Consider the following 13453-nt stretch of genomic DNA (forward strand, 5'->3'; position numbering starts at 1 on the left):
TTTAATCCTGAGTGTTTGTTATTTTTGGATTTTGAATGGCTGTTTTATATATGTATAACCTTGTGTTTAGAGTTAAGAATGTAGCTGATCAAGTTGGGATTAAAGTAATTCAGAATACAGTGGTAAGGAAAAGATTATCTATATTTTAGAGCCTCATCTACTCTTTGAGATCAAAGAAAGATTATTTTGTCCAGAACCTAAATTTTCTGTAGCACATAATCTAACTCAACCTGTCTGGGTAGATCATTTAAATAGTCCAAACAAAAGGAGCCCAGAATAAAAATGAGGGCCTTTGATCCATAGTTTAATGTAATGCCTGGATAAATCCCAGAGTATACTAAGCAGATAATAGAAAAGGATTGGCAAAGACCCTTGAGGAGTGGGAGAAAAAATATGAAACTGTTAAACTTTAGTACTAGGGAACCGTTGATACTGTGTCAAACATTAGGGACCCCGAAATCAATGGGCCAAGCCCTTGATCTTGAGGCTTGCTCTTGTGAAGCTTATGATATATGTAGTGGAGAAGCTTAGACTACCTGTAGGTATGCCCAAGAGTTACTTCCAGAGGACCTCTTTTGTTGCTCAGATGTGGTCTCTCTCTCTAAGCCCAACTCTGCAAGTGGATTCATTGCTTTCTCCCTATGTAGGACATGACATACAGGGGTGAAAGTCTCCCTGGCAATGTGGGATAAGTCTGGCCCTGGCACCAGGGGATTAATAATGCCATCCTGACTAAAAGATGGAAAAAAGTGTAACAAATAAGGTATCAGTGGCTAAGAGAGTTCAAATAGAGTCGAGAGGCTACTCTGGAGGTTACTCTTACGCAAGCTTCAGTTAGACGTTGCTACCTATTATAGTTTGCCAAACTGAAACCAAAACCATTCCTGCCAATCCTAAAGAACACCTAGGTCATTATATAAGATTCTACAAAGGTTCCACACACTAGGGTGGCTCTCCAGAAACCTACAACCTCCAAATGGGTCCCTGGACCACGTAAGTCCTGAAATGCAGAGTGGCCAGCCTCTCTATTACATCAACTAGTTCCATCCCCCTATCCCATATTATTGACAGCCCCTTCCAGCATGAAAAAGTTAGAATGGGCATGGCCCAGATGCCCCTAGAGAGTTGGAGAAAGATCAAAGATTATGGTGGAGTTATACAGAGAAGATAGGGTTTAACAAATGAGTATGATTGCTGAATCATTATATTGATATTTCTTTTAGTCTCCAGTATCATAGAGCAGCTAGAAGTCAAAACCTAAAGTTGTGGAATTGTAACACATTCCAAACTCTGAAATCTCTTCTACAACCAAATGTTGTGATGTGCTTTGAAATTTATCGCATTTTTGTATATATGTTATTTTTCACAAAAAACAAAAAAAGTCGATTGAGATGATAAAAAAATATAGAATAGAAATAACATCTAGGACTGAAACCATATTTTCTTTAGGCATTTTTTCTACTTTATGTTTGATAATCTCTGAAAAAATAAGCCAACTTTTAACATTGAAAAATTTAATGTATAGTTTTATCTTTAGGAAGTTTGCTCTCAATAGAACTGATTATTTCCACTGAATAAAAAAAAAAAAAAAAAGATGAGGTCAGACTGAATTAGGGAGAGTCTTTATAAGAAGAGGAGAAAAGACACAGACAGACACACCAGGGAGAGCGCCATGAGAGGGGAGGCAGAGGTTGCTCCACAAACCAAGGAATACTAAGGATTGCTAGAAATTAGGAGAGGCAAGGAAGGATCCTGTCCTACAGCCTTCAGAGAGACTGTGGCCCTACTGACACCTTGATTTCAAATTCTGGACTCCAGAACTGTGAGGTCATAAATTTCTGTTTTTAAAATTTATTTATTTATTTTTTATTGTAAAATATAACATATGTACAAAAAATCAATAAATTTCAAAGCATTCCACAATCAGTTATAGAACAGATTTCAGAGTTTGGTATGGGTTACAGATTCACAATTTTGGGTTTGTCCTTCTAGCTGTTCCAAGACTCTGAAGACTAAAAGAAATATTAATATAATGATTCAGCAGTCGTACCCCTTTGTTAAATCCTGCCTTCTCTGTTTTAACTCCACCTTCTCCTTTGATTGTTCTCCCACTCATTAGGAGTATCCGGGCTCTGCCAATACTAATTTTTTCATGTTGGAAGGGGCTATTGATAATATGAGATAGGGGGATGGAAATAATTGATGTTCTGGAGAGGCTGGCCTCTCTGCATTTCCGGACTTATCTGGACCAGAGATCCATCTGGAAGTTATAGAGTTACCCTAGTGCATGGAACCTTTGTAGACTCTTATATAGTAACCTAGGTATCCTTTAGGATTGGCAGGCATGGTTTTGGTTGCAGTTTTGGCAAACCATGATAAAAAGTAATATCTAGCTGAAGCTTGCTTAAGAATAGCCTCCAGAACGGCCTCACAAGTCTATTTGAACTCTCTTAGCCATTGATACCTTATTTGTTACACTTCTTTTCCTCTTTTTGGTCAGGAAGGCATTGTCAGTCCCATGGTGCCAAGGCCAGGCTTATCCCTGGAAGTCATCTCCCATGCTGCCAGGTAATCTTTCACCCCTGGATGTCACGTCCCACATAGTGGGGAGGGTAATAATTTCACTTGCAGAGTTGGGCTTAGAAAGAGAGAGAGACCACATCTGAGCAACAAAAGAGGTCCTCCAGAAGTAACTCTTTGGCATAGGTGTAGGTAGGTTTAGCTTCTCTGCTATATAAATAAACTTCAGAAGAGGAAGCCTCAAGATCAAGGGCTTGGCCTTTTAACTTGGGATCCCCAATGTTTGAGACAGTATGAGAGGTTTTCCCAGTGGTAAAGTTTAATAGTTCCATATTTTTTCTCCCATCATTCAAGAGGCTTTGCCAATACTTTTTCATTATCTGCTCAACATACTCTGGGATGTATCTGGGCATTATATTAAGCTATACAGAATTACAAGCCCTCATTCCCATCCTGGGTTCCCTTTGTTTGGGTTGTTTAAATCATCTACCCAGAGAGTTTGGGTTAGATTATGTGCTACAGGAAATTTAGGGTTTGAACAAAATAAACCTCTCTTCCTTTGTGCTCATAGAGTAAGTGAAGTTCTACAATACATAAAATGTCCTCCTTACTCCCATGTTCTGTTTTACCTTAGTCCCAACCCAAGTGGCTTCATTCTTATCTATAATTGAAGCCTGATCTCTTTTTCAACTTCTGTAACACTTGTTGTATGTGGCAATGCTGACCTTTGGAACTGCAGAACTCCAACTCTAAGTCTTAGGTGATTTCTGTTATTTTTAATTCACACAATTTGTGGTACTTTATTATAGCAGCCCCAGGAAACTAATATAATAACCCCACTAGGTAGCTACTATTTGTATTTACTCAAAGGATACAGAGGCTCAGAGAAGTTAAGAAGTTTGCTCAAGGTCACACAGGAATAAGTGATTATAGTTGGTCTTCACTTTTGCCTGGCTCCCAAGTGCCACCAGAATGAGGTACCTAGTCATTCTCAGAGGAAGGATGTTCTGCCTTTATGCATATAGATTCCATGGGAGATTTGCCAGACTCTGGTACACCATCAGGAACCAGCCTCCTTGAATCTTCCTCCCTTTCTCTCTTTCTACTGTCTGTCTTTATCTTTCCTTATCATGGTGGCAGGACTTCTAGCTGAATGGTGGATGACAGTGTTGATAAAGGGCATCTTTGTCTTGTCTTTAATTGTAATGTGAATGTTGTTGATGTTTTCCTTTCTCTTCCAGAAACTTCTATTTACTGGAGGCTCTTGATGTTTAGGAAAAAGCCTGCAAAGGGAATAAGGAGGCTGGGACACTGGCTGTGACCTGCCTGTTGCTTGCTAAGAGAACTTGGGCAAGGTACATAACTTCTCTTAAATGTTAACATTTATATTTGGATGTGATCAGTGAGTTTTTAAATTAGAACTTTTAATTGAGTTTCTTTTTTTTTTTTTTTTTTTACTCAGGAGTGTGTAAATTTGGAAATCACTGGATTAGATTGATCTGAGTTGTGTGATTATGCAAAGTCAACAGTTTTAATGTCTTAGATTTGGGGGCTGTCTTAACAAACTACCACACACTTGGTTGCTTAAAAAACAACAGAAGTTTATTTTCTCATAGTTCTGGAGGCCAGAAGCCTGAAATCAAGGTGTCAGCAGGGATATGCCCTCTCCAGAGGCTCCAGGGGAGACATTCTTCCTTGCCTCTCCCAGATTCTAGCAGCTCCCTGGTGTCCTAGGTTTGTGGCTGCATAGACCAATCTCTGCCTGTGTTTGCGATCTTCTGCTCTGTGTGTCTTCTCCTATTCTGTCTCTTATAAGGATGCCTGCCTTTGGAATTGGGGCCACTCCTGGCCCACCCCAAGATGATCTCATTTCTAGATCCTTAGCTTCATTACATCTGCAAAGATCCTTTCCGGATAAGGCCACGTTCACAGATTTCAGGGATTTGGATGTGGATATATCTTTTTTGGGGGTCACCATTCAACCAGTAATAATGAGCAATGCCTTTAAAACTCCTGTTGTGTGCCCGGCACTGTCCTAAGCATGTTATGGGTGCAGGGGTGCTCAAAACTAAGGCAACACCTCCAGGAGCCTCCAAGCTCACTTGGGAGTCTCTACTTAATTGGGAACTTAGCTTTGGGTCTCCCACCATTCCTTTCTTTAAACAGGCTTATTGAGGCATAATTTACATACAATAAAATTCACCCTGTTTAGATGTATAGCAGAAGAAACTGAAATTTACCAAATTATATGAGTTTGGACCATCTTGCTTTGGAGAGTCCAGGATTGGAACCTGTGCCCTCCATTGTCAGAGCCCCAAACTAAACTATCAGTATACATGGTCCCGCTGTCCTGGGGGGGCAGGGGGAGGGAGGCTCCAAGTCCTCATCTGTGGAATGAAGGGGCTGGACCAGAAGCTCCCCAGAAACCCATACGTAGGGTGTGGAGTTCAGCCCCCTGTGGTGGGGTTCAGGGGAGCACTCCTAACTCAAAGGAACCCCTTTGTGTGAGGAGACTCTTTCTGAAATGGAAATCTGCATTTCTCCTTTAAGCATTTGTCTGTTTGGGGTGAACTGCATGTCTCTGAGTTGGGTTAAGTGGATTTACAGCTCAGGATGTCTCATTTCCATTGAACTAATCCTCACAGAATGGACATGCTGTTTAAGTGATTCCTGGGAAGACACTGTGGGCTGGAGATAATATTAGTGGCACAGGCCCAAGGGAACAGAGGATGTAGGCTGCCGTGACATTTCCGCAACTCCTGGTGCCGGGTGCTTTGCAGCTTAGCCACGGGACAGGAATCACGGTGGTCTAGTTGCATCAACCCCAACACTGGCCAAAAGAATTGACCAGTTATCTTATCTGGAAGAAACACTGAAATATGGTCTCACCTCCGTGGTCCTTAACGAGGACTCTGTCCTTGCTGAGTATTGTCTTGATATAGCTGATGAGCGTGGGAGCTGTTGCAATTAGCCCGATGTTTAAAAACTAAGATTTGCCAACTATTTAAAGATGAGCAATCCAGCCCCTTACAAAATTTCATTAAACTTAGAAATTTTGAAGTTTATTACTTAATAGTGAAAGTGAAAGAAAGTGAGAGGTCATTGTCCAATGGCCAAACATGTGCTCCTCCTGCTGGGGTTAAAATGACTGGCTGAAGCAATACTCTGAAAACAACAAGGAGCCAAATTAAAATGGACCCCTGAGTCACTAAATATTGTTGAAGATGCATAGAACTCATATTGAAGAGTCAAAGAAGCAAAACAAACATTGCGAGAAGTTTTGATACAATTCTTTGAAAATACAGATTTTCCCAAATATTTCAGCTTATGATATTGCTAGATTCTTTGTTTCAATAATGAAATACATCAGGAAACCCTTTCCTTATGATCCCTTAAAGCAAAGATGTATCAGGAAAAAAAAAATTCTTATGGTCAATGAGTTTTTAAATAAAAGCAGTGGTTTTGGTATTTGCTTTGACTAGAATGAAAAAATAAATTTCCCGAGCCAGTATCTCATGTGAGACATACACTTAAACTGTCCTTTCAGGGTCAATGTCATGATTTAATAATGAGAGAGACAGTAACTGCTTTTCAAAAGAAACTTGTAAACCACAATCACGCACATACACCATCAAAAACACTCCATAATGGCAAAAACGAAAATGACAGATCATACCAAGGTGTTGGTGAGAATGTGGAGCACCAGAGCTTGCACACACAATGGTGGAGTGTGAAATCATAGAAACACTTCAGATCACTGTTTGGCATATTTCCAAAAGCAGAAATGTGTATATCCAGTGACTCAGCAAATCCGTCCTAGGTATTCACCCAACAGAAATGCATAGGTTTGTTCTCTGAAAGACAAGCATTGAGATGTTTATAGCAGCATGTGGAGGTTTGGAACTATGTACTCCAGAAACACATGTTCTAAACTTGTGAACCCATTTTAGGTAGGACCTACTGATGCGGTTACTTCGGTTAAGGTATGGCCCAGCCCAATCAGGATGGGTCTTAATTTTATTATTGGAGTTCTTTAATGAAACTCAGATAGAGGGAGAGAAAGCCACAGGAAGCAAGAAGCCGAAGGTCAGCCAAACCCGGAAGAGAAAAGAGAGACCATGAGCAGGGACTCCCAGCACCAAGGCCCCCTGCAGCCAGGCCCCGAACACCCCATCTTCAGGAAGGAAGCACCACCTTGACGACGCCTTGATTTGGACTTTTTCCTAACCTCAAAACTGTGAGCAAATAAATTCCCATTGTTTATGGTGACCCACTGCATGGTATTTGCTTGAGCAGCCAAGGAAAACTAAAACATGCACTATACCTAATATTCTAATACTGGAAATCACCCAAATGCCCATCAAAAGTAGAATGCATAAATTTATTGTTGTATATTCACGCTAGGGAATCAATGAGAATGAGATGATCCATGACAATGCACAGTGATGTGGATGAATCGCACAAGGGAAATTCTGGGGAAAAGGAACCAGAGACACAACAATGTGACTTTTGTAGAATTCCATTATATGATGCTAAACCCTCGCGCCCCCCCGCCCCCAATCCAGACAAAACTAACTTGTGCTAATTGCTAGTTAGGATAGCAATTACCCTTGGGGGATGGGTAGTAACCTGCAGGGGGCACAAGGGTGCTTCTGGGCTACAGGTAATGTTATGTTTCTTGATGTGAGTGCTAGTCACATATTGTGTCTTCACTTTGTGAAAATACATTGATCTGAACTCTTATGATGTGTTCACTTTTCTGTATGTGTATTGTTCTTGAGCAAAAAGAAAAAGACTCCTTCTATGAAGAGAGTGTTTGAACACAGATGATTTGAAACGTTTCCAATGTTAACATTACTAAAAAATTACAGTATCACCTATATTTCTATTCCTGAAAGAGGCTGAAATGGAATATTGCAGCTTGTTTTAAATTTCCAAATAAAATGTTTCAGTGAATATCAAATTTATTTGTTTTTTTTAAAAGCTCCCAATAAATTGTGGGAAAAAAGATTATCATCAGGGAAGTTGGAAATTTACTAGCTAAAGCTCATCGAAAAATGTTGCATAATCAGTAGATGGAAATGAAGAACAAGTATTATGATTGAGTAAGGCAACAATGCAGTGTTTCTTTCATTTGAATCGACATATCTTTCCCAGCTAAGGCAGCTATTAAAACCAAATGTTTGGACAAACTGAATTTAGGACCAAATTGTCAATCATTATGTCATAAGGATTAAGCCAAGAATGAGAAAAATTAGGAAAGCTTATCCAGTCACATTGCTCTCACTAAAATAATTTTTTGTTATTGATATATTTTTAAGAAAGCCAAAAAAGTTTTTAGGTGCTGCTAAATGAAATGAAAATTTTTAAAAATTGTTTAATTCATCTTGATTTCAACTTTAAAATTATAAATTTCTAAATTTAAAATGACTATTTTTATGTATACTTTATAACATTCATAGATTTGAGCAATAACATGTGCATGTAGGTTAAAAATGTGGATACATATGTTTCAGGTGCATGCTCAAATTTTTGTTATTGATGTGGTGCTAAGTCCCAAGAGGCTTAGACACTACTTGTCTATACTCTTTAGAATTTAGCCTTTGGTTATTTTAGTTTGTATGGAGATGAAGTCAGGGAGATGAGGATTTGAATCCTGGCTCTGCCACTTATTAAATGTATTTTTAAGCAATTAGTCAATGTATCTGGACCTCATTTTTTTCAGTGCCTTCCTGGAAATTTTTGTTGGAATAATTAAATGAGTCAATATAGGTAAATCTCTCAGTACTGTGACTGGTTTCTGGAAGTTTAATCAATGCCTACTACTGCTCTCATATAGTTGTTTCCTAGTGTTTTCCAATCTTGCCTCATGATTAGGATTTCCTAGGGGGCTTGTTAAAAACATTTGGGTCCCACTTTAGATTTTCTGAATTAGAATCCTCATGGGTAGAGCTTTGAAACCTGTATCTTTAGAAGGTCCCAAGTGATTCCAGTGATCGAGAAAGTATGAGAGACCCTGATTTAGAAGGTACCAGAGCTCCCCTTCCTTAATGATTTTCCTCCATGTATGCATCTTATCTCAAAAGTACCATGAACTCCCAGAGGTCTATCTCTGTACCCCATAGTGTCTAGACAGAGTTAGGTAAGCCACAGTGTGGTGAGAAGCAATGAGTGACACCAATGCAGCGGCTCCAGGTCTGGGGTAACCAGCAGAAGGAATGGGGTAGGTCCCAGCTGGCAGAGGCAGCAGGGTGAGATCTGGGCTGGAGACGGGTAGCATGGGGTAGGGCTCTTGGAAACCGATCATGACATGCAGGCTGGGAGACTTTGGCATGTGGGGCAGGCTCTGAGTCATGGGGGCCTAGAAAATGGAGACATCAAATCAGATCAGTCCAACAGCAGGGCTGATTTTGTGCTTTGTCATTTGATCTTCTTGAGCAGGCTGTATACAGTCCACTCCCTTTTACTTAGGAGAGATCCCCAGTTAGGGACTTGTTCTGTGCATGAGGGTCAAGCAGGCTGGAAGCCCTGGAGGGGTCTGCTTACACAGGTTCACCCATACTAGATGGGAAATCAGACAATCTTTTTTTGTCCTTTTGTCTTCCAGGCAGGGACTTACTCTGTCCCCCCACCGCCATCCCAATTCCTCCCCTTGCTTCCCAGGGGAAGACCACTTGGCTGAGCAGCACAGAGCAGGCGTTTTTCTCCAGTGCAGATGCCCGGCTGTGTCCTGACAGCCCTGAGTTGCCCTCAATCAGAAGGTGTGGATAATTAAGCTAACGAACACTTTTCCACTAGCTGCTGAGAGCCTCATTAATCTGCACACATGTTGCCACAGGCGAATTATGGCGTCAAGGGTGGGAGGAAGTCATTAATCAGACTTAGTTGAGCACGCTGTCCAGAACGGAGCGTTCTTCTCCTGCAGTGGCCAGGAGATTAGGTGTATTTTTTCAGTGACATGAAAAAGACATCTTAGGCAATATTTGGGAACATCTAGGTTATTGTACTGGCATTTATGACTCCAGAGGTTGGTGTTAATGGAATTTATCCAGTGTGGAATATTTCATACCTGCCAGTCCTGCTAGGGTAGTTGATCAAGAGGGAGGTTTCTATGTACTGAAGAGGGGGAAATGATCATGAGATTGCACACAGACAATTACCCAGCTATGGCAGAGATGGTTGGAGCCATTTGGATTTTCACAGGTGCCCCTGGAGTCGGGTAGGAGCCAGGGGACTAATCTGGCTAATGAATGGTGAGCAGCAGTAGGAGCAGATAGATCTTTTCTGTCTTTCTCGTTCTCTGCCGTGGCCAACCTTGGAGGCCACTGTCTTGCATGGCAAAATATCAAGGTGGAAAATTTTTTGACCCACACTGGGCTCTATGTGCATTAAAAATAAAGTTGTACAATGTTAAGGCAATGAGATTTCCTGACTTTTAGTTACTGCAGCATAGCCTATCCCGTCCTGACCAATATGTTGGCCACTTAAGGCCAAGCACATGTTCTTTTTAAATATGGTCATTAGGCTAGTTGTCTCATGGTAGCCCATGAGCAGTGTCTGGATTTTTCAGCAAGGCCTTCAACCAGATTTTTGATGGCAGGTTTTTGGATGAGCTGGAGTCATGGGTGCCAGTTGATAAAACAACCACGTGGATTCTCAGCTACTTGAATAACTGTATACCCTACAAATATGCTGACAAAGTAACATGAACCTTAGAAGAGGACATTAAGGGCACAATTCCTACTCTGTCTGGTTCAACATTTTAATCTATAACTTGGGTGAAGATATTGATATCCTGCCTTTTAAGTTTGTGTGTACTGCAGAGATGGGAGAGGCAGTGAATATCTTGATTCAGAATACAAACAAACTTTGGGAGAGCAGAACAATGGCCATACTATGACAAGAAAGGGAGAATAGAAGCAAATGCCCATATGTATAACTCACAAAAAAATCGAACTAAAGAATTACAGGAGAAGAACGATGAGGTTTAAGAGCATTTTGCAAATTGCTAAGTAGTTGTAAGTATGAGTAGAGAATAGAGTGAAAGGATAAATATATAGTCATGGGAAATAAGGCTGGAAGGTGGTCTGGGGCTCAAATATGGAGAGCCCTGAATGCCTATGAATGTGAACTGCAGGTAATAGGGAGCTATGGACAATATTTGAGAGAGGGAGTGACATGATATGCTCTACCTATGTTTTATTCTTCTTTCCATTACCAATGTCCAGTTTCTCCTTTATTCTAGCTGGTTGGAGGATACTTGTGAAAGATATGGCCATTTTTTAGGTTTTAGGCACTAATGCACTCACTGACTCATTTAATCATCACAACAATTTTGGAAGGTTTCTTCATTTTACAGATGAAGAAATTGATGCTCAAGGAAGTTATAAAATTTGTCCACAGACATCAACCTATTTCTTTCCAAACATGGTTTGTACATGCAAACCTCAAAGTCCTATAACCATTGTGCCATCACAAAGTAAGCCAATCTGAAGATGAACATACCACATAGAGGAAGATAGATCTGGGACAATTATAGGGAAGGGGAGTCAGAGCCCTGATCATGCCTTACCTGAAGCCCTTCCCACTACTGGTCTTTTTAGTTGTGTGTGCCACTAAGCTCCCTTTCCTGTTGAAGCTAGTTTGAGCTGGAATTTCTAGACAAACACACCAGCTGATGCAAGTGCTTAACATATCTGCATTATTGTATGCCATTGATCATTCTCTTTTGAAGAAACTCTCTTCCTTCTTGACTTCTGTAACACCACACAACTCCCCCTGTCTTTGCTCTCTCAAAGTTTCCTTTTCTAGGATTCTTCTTTTTCACACCTTTAAACTCTGGTGTCCTTCAAGGTCATGGCCTTGGCTTTCTTTCCACTCATTCCACACAGTACATTGGATCCACTCTTTCTGTGTGGTTTCAGCCGCTCTGATGGCTTTAAGACCACTGAATTCCCGTGAACCCAAATCTATAGTTCAGGTTCACAATCCTCTACCGAGTGCCTAGCATGCCCATATTTTCGCTTGTTGGTTTATCTCCTTCTACATATGCCGCAGGCAGCTAAAGAGTGATGCACTGAGGCCTGACTTCATCACCGCTCTCTGACTTACATGGGTCAACTCTGTGAGTGGGGCTAACATCTAAGAGAATCTCCATTTTTAAAACCTGGCTTGTACTTCTCCTGCTCCCTAAGTCATCTGCCAACTGCCCTGAGTCTTCCTGATTATTTATCTTTCTTATTTATGCTTTGAAACTTTTTCTTGCTCTCCTCCCCATGGCCGCTCTCAGTCCCGGTCCCCATCCCTGTATTCTGGATTGCTCTAACGGCCTTCTGACCATCTCTCTGCCTGCAGTCTTGCACCTTCACATTCTCTCTCCTTACTACGGCTACAACTGAAATCCTAACACTTCCCTCCATTGCTTTATTTTCTTCTCAGACTTCTCATTGCTACAGAGTAAATCCAGGCTGCTTAGCACTTGATGGCAAAGGAGGCCTTTGTATGTCCCTGTTCAAGTCTCCTACATCTTCAGAATCATCTCTTCCTCCTCCCACATTGCCTTTAAGCTTTCGTTATGCTCTGTTATTGCCTGAATGTACTATGCCTTCTCTCAACAACTTCCCTTTGTATAGACTGTCCTACCTGCTCTGCTGACTCCAGTTTCTTTATCAACTCTTAGTTGGGTGCCTCTTCCCCCAGGAAGCATTTTTAACCTTCTTGTCTGAGTTTGATGCCTGTTATATGCTCCTATAATACCCTATGCTTATTCCCATCGTAGTTGTTATTACATGCTACTGTTAGTTGGTTACTTGCCTGTCCTTTCTGCTAAATGACTTGGTCTGTGATTGAAGGGACTGGGCCTTAGTCTTTATAGTTCCCATGCCCAACACATGGTGGATATTTACTAAGTATGAAGCAATAAAATGCATTGCTTAAGAGTGCATGCTAGAGCCGACCACCTGGATTCAGTCCCGGGGCTAACACTACCCACATGACTTCGGGAATGTTAGTAACTTCACCGTGTGTATTGGTTTCTTTATTTGTAAAAAAAAATGTGAATAACAGGAGCAATTACCTCATGAATTTTTGGAGAAAGAAATGAGTCACCCTATGTAAAGTGTACAGAATCATGCATTTTGCATAGATTTCTAATGGGCACCGTTAGAAATCATAGGACTTCCAAGCTGTATTGCCAAAATGTGTTCCCTGGATCAATTGTCCTACATGGTCCCATGGTTATCACAGTGATCTTTAGGAGATTTACAGTTATATGTTGCCCATTAAAGTTGTATTTCCCAATGCTGTTTGAAGACGATCCTCATTTTACGTGTAATCATAGTTCCTTGGAGCTAGTATTCTGTTGTTCATTCTTTAGAAAATGTTAGTCTTGAGCATAGCGGTGTGGACTATCAAGGAACACATTGGTGTGGATTCTATCACGTCAGAAATACACTGGCCGCTTTATCAGAAGAAGCCATTTAATATAAAAGGCTAAGGAAAGTGAATCTTTTCTAAGGAAGGGCTCCACAGGAAGGTAAAGGTCCTGATTGCATGGATGTGTGTTAACTTTGGGTCTGGGTAATATTCTTCAAAGTAACCAATATGCTCCACTGCCTGCTACCAATGGCTCTCTTATCAATCTAGTTGAGCCTGGGAATGGGATGGTTCAGCTAATTAAAACATCCTGACTCTCTGAGAGTCACCATGGCAAACATGGATACTTATACATTTCCAAGCATCCTACTCCTAACATCATTGAGTCTTTCTTGGATGATGTAGAAGGTCCTCCAGGAGCTGGACATGAGTCTTGGGTCACAGCTGTGAACATTAATTCTTATTAGATGGCAGAGGGAAAGGGTTCACATGGATAGGCAGATTCTACCAAGGGCCCTGAAATCGTTCTTTGGATCATGATTTGGACAAGCAGTCCCTA

The 13453-nt window shown here is 40.9% G+C and overlaps 1 long non-coding RNA gene across 2 annotated transcripts in view; it reads right to left on the reverse strand.

The window, feature by feature from the left end:
- LOC143689042 (uncharacterized) overlaps positions 1 to 13453 on the reverse strand; it is a 56074-nt gene that overhangs the window by 14567 nt on the left and 28054 nt on the right. The window contains exon 3 of one of the 2 annotated variants that reach the window (XR_013178484.1): positions 6909 to 6992. The exons of the other annotated variant lie outside the window; for it this stretch is intronic. This is a non-coding gene — a long non-coding RNA (uncharacterized LOC143689042). Of the gene's footprint in view, positions 1 to 6908; positions 6993 to 13453 lie in introns of those variants that run through there. 2 annotated transcript variants of the gene reach the window in all.

This window comes from Tamandua tetradactyla, chromosome 6, assembly GCF_023851605.1.
Source record: "Tamandua tetradactyla isolate mTamTet1 chromosome 6, mTamTet1.pri, whole genome shotgun sequence".
In the NCBI taxonomy this organism is placed as follows: Eukaryota; Metazoa; Chordata; class Mammalia; order Pilosa; family Myrmecophagidae; genus Tamandua; species Tamandua tetradactyla.